The sequence below is a fragment of the Chiloscyllium punctatum genome, chromosome 3, assembly GCF_047496795.1.
Source record: "Chiloscyllium punctatum isolate Juve2018m chromosome 3, sChiPun1.3, whole genome shotgun sequence".
NCBI lineage: Eukaryota > Metazoa > Chordata > Chondrichthyes > Orectolobiformes > Hemiscylliidae > Chiloscyllium > Chiloscyllium punctatum.
Window position 1 is genome coordinate 49,034,123 of NC_092741.1, and position 12,660 is coordinate 49,046,782.

Here is a 12,660-nt window from a genome sequence, read left to right on the forward strand (position 1 = left end):
CCTATATTCTCATCCAAATCATTTACATAAATAACAAACAACAGTGGAACCAGCACTGGTTTTGGTACACTGCTGGTGACAGGCCTCCATTCTGAAGAACAGCTCTTCTATCATCATCCTCTGGATTCTACTGTCAGGCTAACTTTGAATCCAATTGGCTAGCTTTCCCTGGATCCCATGTGATCTAACCTTACTAACCAGTCTAAAACGCAAAATCTTTTTGAAGGCCTTGCTAAGGACAACTTCTACCACTCTGCCTTCATCCATCTTCTTGGTCACCTCCTCAAAAAACATAATCAAGTCTGTGAGACATGATTTCCCCATTCACAAAGCCATGTTGACTATTCCTAATCAGTCCTTGCCTTTCCAAATACATGCAGATCCTGTCCCTTGGAATACCCTCCAACAACAAACCCACCACAGGCTCACTAGTCTGTCGTTCCCTTTTCCTTGCAGCATTTTTAAAACAATGGCACAACATTAGCTAATGTCCAGTCTTCCAGCAACTCATCCTTGGCTGGTGGTGATATAAATATTTCTGCTGGGACCCTACAATTTCTTCCCTAGTTTCCCACAATGTCCCTGGGATACACTTGATCAGGTCTTGGGGTTTTATCTACCTTTATGCATTTTAAGACCTACAGTATCTCCTCTTCTATAACGTGGACCCTTTTCAAGACATCATTTGCTTTTTCCACTCACATAAGCACACACATGAATAACAAAAAAAAGTTCACGTTAAATATGCTGACTCTGCAGAATAACCATTGCAATTACTTATTCACAAAATATAAAGCACTTGAGATCTTTCCTCAGAGAGGGCACTACAAGCTTTTCCTATTTGTGTGAATCTTCAAAAAGCTTGATAAATAAATATTTGATGAGAATCCAAACTCCAGAAGCAAGAAGGCTGCAGTCTGTGAGGGTGGAAAAGGGGTAAGAGCTATCAAAGTAGTGAAGGAAGAAAGCTGCAGAAACTGGCTGCTGGAGAACAGTGAATGATAAGGGCAGGATGGGCTGGCTGAAGTGTTTTTAAGTAAAAGGCACCTAACTTTCCACTACTTGTTTTTTCCCTAGACAGCGATCAGACCTCAGAGATTGGCCTTTAAGTCCACAGTGATTACATTTTTCAGAAAGTGCAAGAAATTAAGGGGACATTGCAGCTGTTAACACTCAGTCAGGGCTCCATGGCAACTGATCCATACGACTCACAGCTTTCTGATTCAAGTTTAAGAGCGCAGCAACACGACCATGGCTATGGTAGTTGGCCATTTTCATCTTTAGTACACAGGCGATTTAGAGGCCACATCTGCAGTCTGGTTGTGCATTTTAATATCCTATCAGTGTAATGATTAGGCAAAAAAAAAGCATGCTTTCCTCGAATTCCTCTAGGGTTGTTTTTCAATTGATGTGGGCAGGAGTTGAGCCGGCTAGGAGTAACATTGAGCAGACTTGAGAGGCGCTGTGCAAGGCTTTCTGATGATTTTAAAATAGTCACTTTAAAGTGATGCATAACCGATTCCTGCTTTACTGATGGTGGGAAACAGTTTTTTGTCGTGCTAAGTTAATAAACTAAAGTGGAGGCACAACAGGACAACACTGACAAATTTCAATTCTAAGCAAAGGTATTTTTCATCTGTCACTTGTTTCAATTGCTAATGGTCACCTTTGTAAATGACAATCAGTTTAGACAGGCAGAAACAACCAAAAATTGCATCCTGCTTGGTTTGTCATGCATTGGGGATAGCACAGAATTGCAGTCCAAGATATGTACTTCAATTGCTCAATTGGCTTATTTCAACAAAGATGCAGAATACATTAACAAAATCAGAAATTGCTGAAGAAACTCAGTTGGTCTGGCACCACCTGTGGAGAGAAAGCAGAGTTAACATTTCAGGTCCAGTAATCTTTCTTTAGAACTGTTCTGATGAGGGGTCCCATAGCCACTCCATAAACCCAGATTACCATGGAGGGAACAAAAGATTAACTTTGTCTCAATTATTGCTTTTTTTGCTTTTTATAATTTCTGTAACTAAAATGTCACCAAATTGTGGCGACTTAGACACATCTCACTGTATTTTCAACAATCCAAGTGACAATAAATTTGCTATTATATTCATTATAAATGTACCGAATCTCCACAGCAGGCTGTTTGTGCTATCATATGCTCAACAGTGGCAGAAGTACTCTGTGTGACTGGGACCTCCTGAGATTCCCAGTTCTATTTTCAAATGCAGCTATTCACCAGGTCAAGCTGGATCAGGGAGGAACTGCCCTTCGCAGTTCCTATATGTGACAAATTGAGAAAGGGAAGGTAGCTCCCTGTTTCGTCACCAGGTATCTGGAGGACCTGGCAGATTGGATGGTGCCGAATAGGGTCAACCTCTTTCCACAAGACCTCCAGAGACAACCACAGCACTAGATCCTGCCAACTTTGTTGAAAGCTGCCACTCAATTCAATTCATGTCAGTGTGATGTCCAGAGAGAAGCTCAACAGTGCATGAAGATCAGTATCAACCTTCAGTCTTCCATGAGGGTAGCTGCTACCAAATCCGATCTGTACTTCACTCTGTCTCTAACTCTGGCTCGGGAACTACTGTTCGCATTATTGCATGGAGCATCTTCCTTTACTGCTCTCCCCAATTTCAACACCCCCAAGAACTTCCCTACTGCCTAGTCTCTGTGACATCAACTCACTGACTTGCGAAAGGAGCATAGCTAAGGTGAGTGGAGACTTCATCTGAGCGAGAGGAAGGCCAAGTAAATAAAGCTGTAAATTTGGTTTAAAGAGTGAATTTGTAAAAAGAAGCCTGGGCATAGTTTACTGTAAGATATAATCTATCCAGAGAGAGAAGTGAATGGGGAACAATAGAAGATGGAAGTTGAGTGGCCGACCTGCTGAGACCAGCAACAGAGTGACATCACAAACCAGCAACATGACATGAGTACAGGGAAAGAGGCGGATTAAAGAGTAGGATTGAGGGATATTGCTTGCCTTTAAAGTAAAAGTAAGGTCTTCAGTTTGTATCAGTTCTATTTATTTCTTAAAAATAGCATCTAAATATAAGATTGCTATAGGCCATTTTACTTATTAAAAATACAGGAAAGTGCATTAATTGGTGGTCTTGTGGTGCAGTGGCAGTGTCTCTACCTCTGGGTCAGGAGACTCTGGTTCAAGACCCACCTGGTTCAAGTCCCATATGTTCCAAAAGTATGTATTATTATATAAAGTGTATTGATTAATATAGTTATATCACTATGATTGTGATCCAATTTGGGAGGAATATTGCTGTTGCAGCAGGTAGAAGTTACTGGACACCAAGTTGATCCAGAGCAAATACATCTGAACTAAAGGTTTTGCAGCTTGAAGAACTTCTAATCTGGGTTGAGAAGCTGGAGGCTGACTGCTCACTGTTGACATTGCATCACGTGATGGATAACAATACTTACCCAGGAACGATATATTGTGAGTCCCACCAGTGAGTAGGTTATTTTGGATCTGATAACATGTAATGTTCATGCTTACTCACTTGTGGAATGAGGGATGTGGGTGTCGCTGGCTGGGCCAGCATTTAGTGCCCATCTCTAGAGACTCTTGAGAAACTGGTGTGGAGTTGCTATGTTGCCATCAAAGTGCTGTTGGTAGATTGAAAATATTGTTAAGGATGGAATTCTAGGATTTTGACCCTCTGACACTGAAGGAATAGTGATATACTTCCGAGTCAGGATGGTAAGTGACTTTGAGGGGAATTTACAGGTAGTGGTGTTCTCACATATATGCTGCCCTTGTCCGTCTAGATGGAAGTCTTTGTGCATTTGGAAAGTGCTGTTGTAGGAATTTTGGTCAATTTCTGCTGCTAATGAATGTTGGTGATGAAAGATGTGGATTTTTGTGAAAGTGGTGCCAATAAAGAGAGCTGATTTGTCCTGCAGGATGCAAAAATCCTTGAGTGTTGTTCGAGCTGCATCCATTCGGGCAAGCAAGGAATATTAAATCACACTCCTCAGTTGTGCCTTGTAGATGGAGAACAAGGTTTGTGGAGTTAGGAGGTGAATTAGTGGCTGCAGGATTCCTTGCCTCTGATCTGCTCTTGTAGCCATCATATTTTAATGTCAAGTCCAGTGTAATTTCTTGTCAATGGGAAAAAGTGTGGGAGAAAGTGAGGACTGCAGATGCTGGAGATCAGAGCTGAAAATGTGTTGCTGGAAAAGCGCAGCAGGTCAGGCAGCATCCAAGGAGCAGGAGAAGAAGGGCTCATGCCCGGAACATCGATTCTCCTGCTCCTTGGATGCTGCCTGACCTGCTGTGCTTTTCCAGCAACACATTTTCAGCTATAATTCAGCTGTACAGGACATTGGTGTGACCACATCTGGACTACTATCTGCAGTATGGTCTCCATTTTAAGGAAGAAAATAAATGCATGGATGCATTTATAAGTGAACTAGATTAGATTACTTACAGTGTGGAAACAGGCCCTTCGGCCCAACAAGTCCACACCGCCCCGCCGAAGCACAACCCACCCATACATCTACCCCTTACCTAACACTACAAGTTCACCACCTTTCATAATTTAGCATGGCCAATTCACCCATCCTGCACATCTTTGGACTGTGGGAGGAAACTGGAGCACTCAGAGGAAACCCACGCAGACACGGGGAGAATGTGCAAACTCCACACAGTCAGTTATGGCGCACTGTTTTCTGTGGATAGGCTGAACTGGCTAAGTCTGAGTTTAGAAGAAAAAGCAATGACCTGATTGAAACATTCAATAATGTGAGGGGCCATGACAGGGTAGATGAGAGTATCGACAGCTAGGCATCACAACATCAGAAATAGGTGTTACCCATTTAAGACAGAGAAAAGGAGAAATACTTTATTTCTGAGGGCTCTGAGTGTTTGGAACAATCCTCCTCAAAAGCTAGATAAATAATTTTAAGACAGAGGCAGATAATTCCTTACTAACCAATCAAATAGGCAGGAACATGCATTTAATTTCAGATCAGTTCTGATCTTATTGAATAACAGAGCTGGGTTCAAGGGTCAAGTGGCCAATCTCTGCTCTTCATTCATTGTTCCTCTAAGGATTCCATGGCTGTTCTGTTTAACACTTTGTTCAAGTTCACTACCTTTCATAAACGTAACTGCATAGCAGGGAGAAACTAGAAACAATGGGGATATCCAAATGTAAGTACGCTCTGCAATATTTATATTAGAAAGACCCTAAGCTGCAGAGTATTTCTCTGCAGTGATAGTTATGTCAATAATGCATGAGCATTTATAAAATGGGGATCTGTTGTACTTCGACCTTCCAGTCAAGAAAATCAGATGATTCATATTGCTCTGTACAAAATTTGAAATAAACTATCTGGATGTGGTTAAAATTTGGAATGCATAGCTGATTAGGTAGCATTTTTTTGCGAGCAAGAACTGGAAGCAGAGAGTCCTCCTGCACAGGAAAAGGTAAATTCTGAGATCAAGTCCAAGGTTTTAAAATAAAATGGTGAACTGTGGATGCCTGTTGTTGTTCTCCAGGGAACCTGCGAGAGAATTAGACAACGTTTTCAAAGAGTGGCACGGTGGCTCACAGCACCAGGGACCCAGGTTTGATTCTACCTTCGGTGTCTGTTTTGAGTTTGCACATTCTCCCCGTATTTGTGTGGGTTTCCATTGGGTGCTCTGGTTTCCTTCCACAGTCCAAAGATGGCAGTTTAGGTGAATAAGCTATGGGGAATGAAGGGTTACAGGAATAGGGTAGGATGTGAGTTGGGTGAGTTTGGGTAGGATGTACTTTGGAGGGTTGATATGGACTTGATAGGCTGAATTGAAAATGTGTTGCTGGAAAAGCGCAGCAGGTCAGGCAGCATCCAAGGAACAGGAGAATCGACGTTTTGGGCATGGGCTTCTCCTGAAGAAAGGCTCATACCCGAAACATCGATTCTCCTGCTCCTTGGATGCTGCCTGACCTGCTGCGCTTTTCCAGCAACACATTTTCAAGCTCTGATCTCCAGCATCCGCAGTCCTCACTTTCTCCTTGATAGGCTGAATGGCCTGCTTCCACACTGTAGGGATTCTGTGAATTTCACAACAAAATGCTCGAATCCCAAAGGCAATCCTGGAGGGTGTGGATGGTTGGTGGATCTAGAAGCTGCTAACAGGCTTGCTATAGAGCCAGGTAGATTGCCGTTATAACATTTGAATTTTAGATTTTTTGGCTTCTCTATTCTTTTGCTTTTTGTTTTATTTAATTTGTCATGCTTGCAGGCAGAAAGAAATACAGAATTTGCCAAGCATTCCAAATATTTATCACACTTGGACTGCTTATTTCAAAATATTCCATTTAACAAAACATTGTATTCTGAGATTACTCCAGTTGCTGTTGGTCATCTTTGCACATCACAAGGCAAAAACAATTAATAATGACACGCTGCTTGTTTTGCCAAAAGCTGTTTATGTAAATAAGCTTCTTGAAATGGCACAGAATCATAAACCAAGGAACTTGTTTCCCTAATTTTTTTTCCCAATGTTCCCATGCCAGGAACAAGAAAAATCAGGTATACTTGTCCCTCCTTATTGTTATCCAGGGACCTTTGATGGAAAATGAATATGTGGCAGATGTATGTAAAACAGGGTGAGGTTCATCTATGAATTGTAATTTCTTTGTCCTTTGAACAGCTTATTGATATTCATTACGCACACAGCTTTTTATTTGATATTCATCAGCTTTATGATCATTTTCTAGATTTGCCTGTTTGGTTAACTGCGACATTTTAATGACTACTCAATCGCAGAGGAACAACAATGAGATCTAAGGCTGCTGACATCTGACCGCAGCAAAGTATGAAATATTCCCAAATCCGATTCTTGTAACTCATTTTGCTAATTTAGATGGTAAGCAAACGAAAAAGAATAAATGTTTAGATATACAAATAGCTGCGAACAAAACAAATTTGTTTTGTTTCCAGCTAGCAGCATTTAGTATGCAATTTGTTATGAACCAGGGTAAGCTTGTGGAGAGTCACAAGACTTATAAAGTGACTTTTATCCCTTCTCCACAGATGTTGCCTGTTCTGCTAAGTGGTTTACACAATTTTCTTTTTTTTAGATTTTCTGTCTCTCTATGATTTTGCTTTTTGTTTTATTTGATATGCTTGAAAGGAAGCATGATGTGTTATGCATTCCAAATGTTTATCACATATAGTTTATTTCAAATGATTTTCTTTAACAATATGAACTTCCTGGCTTCCTTGACTTAAAGCATGTCAGATCACTTTTTCCAAATATTAATGCATTGCAGATATCACAATTATGGGATAGATACTGCAAGGGTGAGTTTAACACTTTATGTCCTCTTCGACTAGGTATGATTCAGGTTTCTTTGTTTAAACATTTATTTGTGCATATTTGAGACATGCATATATCTAAAATGGCATACAGTTCAAATTCTTGATTACAAGAACAAAGATTTTATACTATTCTTACAGATAACAAGCTTCAATTGATTATTGCTACCAATAATCATTTCCAATCAAGATGTTCTGCTTTACTCACTGCTATCTCTTCCAAATCATATTTGTATTGTTCACAATCCACGTTAGTATGCATGCATGATGTTAGACCACAATATTTGAAATAATACATGTGCTTATGTTATCCAATCATATCCTTACATAGAAACTTCTAAAATAAGTGCAGGAGTAGGTCATTCAGCCCTTTGAGCCTGCACCATTCAATATGACCATGGCTTATTATGTAATCTCAGTCTCCCATTCCCACCCACTCCACAAATCCCATGATCCCTTTAGCTGCAAGGGCCATATCCAGCTCCCTCTTGAATATATCTAATGAATCAGCCCCAATAGCTTCGTGTGGGAGAGAATTCCACAGGTACACAACTCTCTGAGTGAAGAGATCCTTCCTCATCTCAGTCCTGAAGAGCTTACCCCTTATTCTTAAAATGCGATCCCTAGTTCTGGACATTCCCAACATTGGGAACATTCTTTCCGCATCTAGTCTGTCCAGTCTCATCAGAATTTTATATGTTTCTATGAGATTACCCCCCTCATTTATCTAAATTCCAGTGAGTACAAGCCCAGTCAATCCAATCTTTTCTCATATGTCAGTCCTGCCATTGCGGAGTCAGTCTGGTGAACCTTTGCTGTACTCCCTCAATAGCAAGAATGTTCTTCCTCAGACTAGGAGACTAAAACTGAACACAATACACTGGATGTGACCTCACTAAGACCCTGTATAACTGGAACAATACATCCTTACTCCTATACTCATGTCCTCTCGCTATGAAGGCCAGCCTGCCATTAGCTTTCCTCACCACCTGCTGCACCTACATGCCAACCTTCAGCGACTGTTCAGCCATGAAATCCAGGTCTCATTACACCTCACTTTTCCTAAACTGCCACCATTCAGATAATAATCTGCCTTCCTGTTTTGTGATCAAAGTGGATAACCTCATGTTTATTCACATTATAGTGGATTTGCTCACTCAGCCATCCTGTCCAAGTCACCCTGCAGCCTCTTAGCATCCTCCTCACAGCACACACTGCCACCCAGCTCAGTGTTGTCTGCAGATTTGGAGATATTGCATTCAATTCCTTCATCCAAATTGTTGATGTATATCATGAATATACAGCTGAGGTCCCAGTGCTCAATCCTGTGGCATCCCACTCATCACTAACTGCGACTCTAAAAAGGATCAGTTTGTTCCAACTCTGCTTCTTGTCTACCAACCAGTTCTCTATCCATGTCAATATGTAACCTCTGATACCATGAGCTTTAATTTTCCTTACTAATCTCTTGTGTGGAAGCTTGTCAAAATCCGTTTGAAAGTCCTGATATGCAACATCTATTGATTCACCCTTGTGAATCATCCTAGCTGCAGTTCGTAATTTGTGATTACCAGTAAACCTGCACTGTCTATTTTTCCCTTTCAGATACTCTGCAGCTAGAAGTCCTACAAATATAATCACAGAACTTTAATGTTGCTACCCTATGAGAGTCACAGAGTCAAAGAGATCTACAGTATAGAAAAAGGCCGTTCAACTCAACCTGCCTGCATCCTGTCAGAAATAACCACGAAACTATTTGAATCCCAATATCCAGATTTTCTTTTGTGATCCTTTTCAAGGGTTTCTCACTGTTATGTATTAAAAGTTGTGAACTTGCTCAAGATGTGCTGCTGTTCATCTGTCTTTACTTCAGTACACCAGCAATGGAATCCCACAAATAAATAACATTCCTTTTTTCCTGGTTTCTGTTGATTTCCATGCTCAATATTTCTTATGTTAGAAAATTGGAAAAACCTTTGTCACATTAGTCATAGAGTCACAGAGGCATAGAGATTTACAGCATGGAAATAGATCCTTCGGTCCAACCCGTCCATGCTGACCAGATATCCCAAAGCAATCTAGTCCCACCTGCCAGCACCCGGCCCATATCCTTCCAACCCCTTCCTATTCATGGACCAATCCAAATGACTCTTAAATGTTGCAATTGTACCAGCCTCCACCACTTCCTCTGGCAGCTCATTCCATACACGTACCACCCTCTGCATGAAAAAGTTGCCCCGTAGGTCTCTTTTATTTCATTTCCCTCTCACCCTTAACCTATGCCCTCTAGTTCTGGACTCCCCGACCCCAGGCAAAAGACTGCTTTTTTTCCTATCTATGCCCCTCATAATTTTGTAAACCTCTATAAGGTCACCCCTCAGCCTCCAACGCTTCAGGGAAAATGGCCCCAACCTGTTCAGCCTCTCCCTATAGCTCAAATCCTCCAACTCTGGCAACAACCTTGTAAATCTTTTCTGAACCATTTGAAGTTTCACGACTTCTTTCCAAAAGGATGGAGGTCAGAATTGCACACAATATTCCAACAGTGTCCTCACCAATGTCCTGTACAGCCGCAACATGACCTCCCAACTTCTGTACTCAATACTCGGGCCAATAAAGGAAAGCATACCAAACGCCTTCTTCACTATCTTATCTACCTGTGACTTCACTTTCAAGGAGTTATGAACCTGCAATCCAAGGTTTCATTGTTCAGCAACAATTGCTAAGAGCTTACCATCAAATGTATAAGTCTTGCAAAGCATGGCTTTCCCAAAATGCGTATAAATAAATTGTATGGGATGGTTTTTTGTGGGGTCATTGTGATTTCATCTAAACATATGAATACAACCATGAGGGAAAGAAAGGCCTTCGTAGGTGAGGACATGAGTTGGTATGAATTGGCATGGATAGGACAGGAGGAGTGTTGGTTACAGCAGGAGGAATATTGGATAGGGCAGGAGGAGGGTTGGATAGAGCAAGAGGAGTGTTGGATAGGGCAGGAGGAGTGTTGGATAGAGCAGGAAGGAGTGTTGGGTAAAGCAGGAGGAGTGATGGATAGGGCAGGAGGAGTGTTGGATAGAGCAGGTAGAGTGTTGGAGGGGGGAGGAGGAGTATTGGATAGAGCAGGAGGAGTGTTGGATAGGGCAGGAGGAGTGTTGGAGAGGGAAGGAGGAGTGTTGGATACAGCAGGAGGACTGTTGGACAGAGCAGGAGAAGTTTTGGATAAGGCAGGAGGAGTGTTGGATAGTGCAGGAGGAGTGTTGAAGAGGGCAGGAGGAGTGTTGGAGAGGGCAGGAGGAATGTTGTATGGGGAGGTGGAGTATTGGATAGTGCAGGAGGAGTGCTGGATAGAGCAGGATGAGTATTGGAGAGGGCAGGAGGAATGTTGGATAGAGCAGGAAGTGTATTGGATAGGGCAGGAGGAGTGTTGGATAGGGCAGGAGGAGTGTTGGATAGGGCAGGAGGAGTGTTGGATAGGGCAGGAGGAGTGTTGGATAGAGCAGGAGGAGTGTTGGATAGAGCAGGAGGAGTGTTGGATAGGGCAGGAGGAGTGTTGGATAGAGCAGGAGGAGTGTTGGATAGGGCAGGAGGAGTGTTGGATAGGGCAGGAGGAGTGTTGGATAGAGCAGGAGGAGTGTTGGATAGGGCAGGAGGAGTGTTGGATAGGGCAGGAGGAGTGTTGGATAGAGCAGGAGGAGTGTTGGATAGGGCAGGAGGAGTGTTGGATAGAGCAGGAGGAGTGTTGGATAGTGCAGGAGGAGTGTTGGATTGGGCAGGAGGAGTGTTGGATTGGGGAGCAGGAGTTTTGGATAGGGCAGGAGGAGTATGGGATAGGGTAGGAGGAATGTTGGATAGGGCAGGACGAGCTTTGGATAGGGCAGGAGGAGTGTTGGATAGGGCAGGAGGAGTGTTGGATAGGGCAGGAGGAGTATTGGATAGTGCAGGAACAGTGTTGCATAGAGTAGGAGGAGTGATGGATTGAGCAGGAGGAGTGTTGGATAGAGCAGGTAGAGTGTTGGATAGGGCAGGAGGAGTGTTGGATAGTGCAGGAGGAGTGTTGAAGAGGGCAGGAGGAGTGTTGGAGAGGGCAGGAGGAATGTTGTATGGGGAGGTGGAGTATTGGATAGTGCAGGAGGAGTGCTGGATAGAGCAGGATGAGTATTGGAGAGGGCAGGAGGAATGTTGGATAGAGCAGGAAGTGTATTGGATAGGGCAGGAGGAGTGTTGGATAGGGCAGGAGGAGTGTTGGATAGGGCAGGAGGAGTGTTGGATAGGGCAGGAGGAGTGTTGGATAGAGCAGGAGGAGTGTTGGATAGAGCAGGAGGAGTGTTGGATAGGGCAGGAGGAGTGTTGGATAGAGCAGGAGGAGTGTTGGATAGGGCAGGAGGAGTGTTGGATAGAGCAGGAGGAGTGTTGGAGAGGGCAGGAGGAGTGTTGGAGAGGGCAGGAGGAATGTTGTATGGGGAGGTGGAGTATTGGATAGTGCAGGAGGAGTGCTGGATAGAGCAGGATGAGTATTGGAGAGGGCAGGAGGAATGTTGGATAGAGCAGGAAGTGTATTGGATAGGGCAGGAGGAGTGTTGGATAGGGCAGGAGGAGTGTTGGATAGTGCAGGAGGAGTGTTGGATTGGGCAGGAGGAGTGTTGGATTGGGGAGAAGGAGTTTTGGATAGGGCAGGAGGAGTATGGGATAGGGTAGGAGGAATGTTGGATAGGGCAGGACGAGCTTTGGATAGGGCAGGAGGAGTGTTGGATAGGGCAGGAGGAGTGTTGGATAGGGCAGGAGGAGTGTTGGATAGTGCAGGAACAGTGTTGCATAGAGTAGGAGGAGTGATGGATTGAGCAGGAGGAGTGTTGGATAGAGCAGGAGGAGTGTTGGAGAGGGCAGGAGGAATGTTGTGTGGGGAGGAGGTGTATTGGATAGTGCAGGAGGAGTGCTGTATAGAGCAGGACGAGTATTGGAGAGGGCAGGAAGAATGTTGGAGAGAGCAGGAAGTGTATTGGATAGGGCAGGACAGTGTTGGATAGGGCAGGAGGAGTGTTGGATAGAGCAGGGGGAGTGTAGGAGAGGGCAGGAGGAGTGTTGGATAGTGCAGGAGGAGTGTTGGATAGAGCAGGGGGAGTGTAGGAGAGGGCAGGAGGAGTGTTGGATAGAGCAGGATGAGTATTGGAGAGGGCAGGAGGAATGTTGGATAGAGCAGGAAGTGTATTGGATAGGGCAGGAGGAGTGTTGGATAGGGCAGGAGGAGTGTTGGATAGAGCAGGAGGAGTGTTGGATAGGGCAGGAGGAGTGTTGGATAGAGCAGGAGGATTGTTGGAT

General features: G+C 43.5%; 1 long non-coding RNA gene across 1 annotated transcript in view; it reads left to right on the plus strand.

The window, feature by feature from the left end:
* The window catches only part of LOC140454611 (uncharacterized), a 45,983-nt gene extending 36,805 nt beyond the window's left edge, over positions 1 to 9,178 (plus strand). Inside the window, exons 3-4 of the long non-coding RNA XR_011952722.1 lie at positions 6,741 to 6,889; positions 8,947 to 9,178. This is a non-coding gene — a long non-coding RNA (uncharacterized lncRNA). The remainder of the gene's footprint in view (positions 1 to 6,740; positions 6,890 to 8,946) is intronic.
* Positions 9,179 to 12,660: the final 3,482 nt, after the last annotated feature.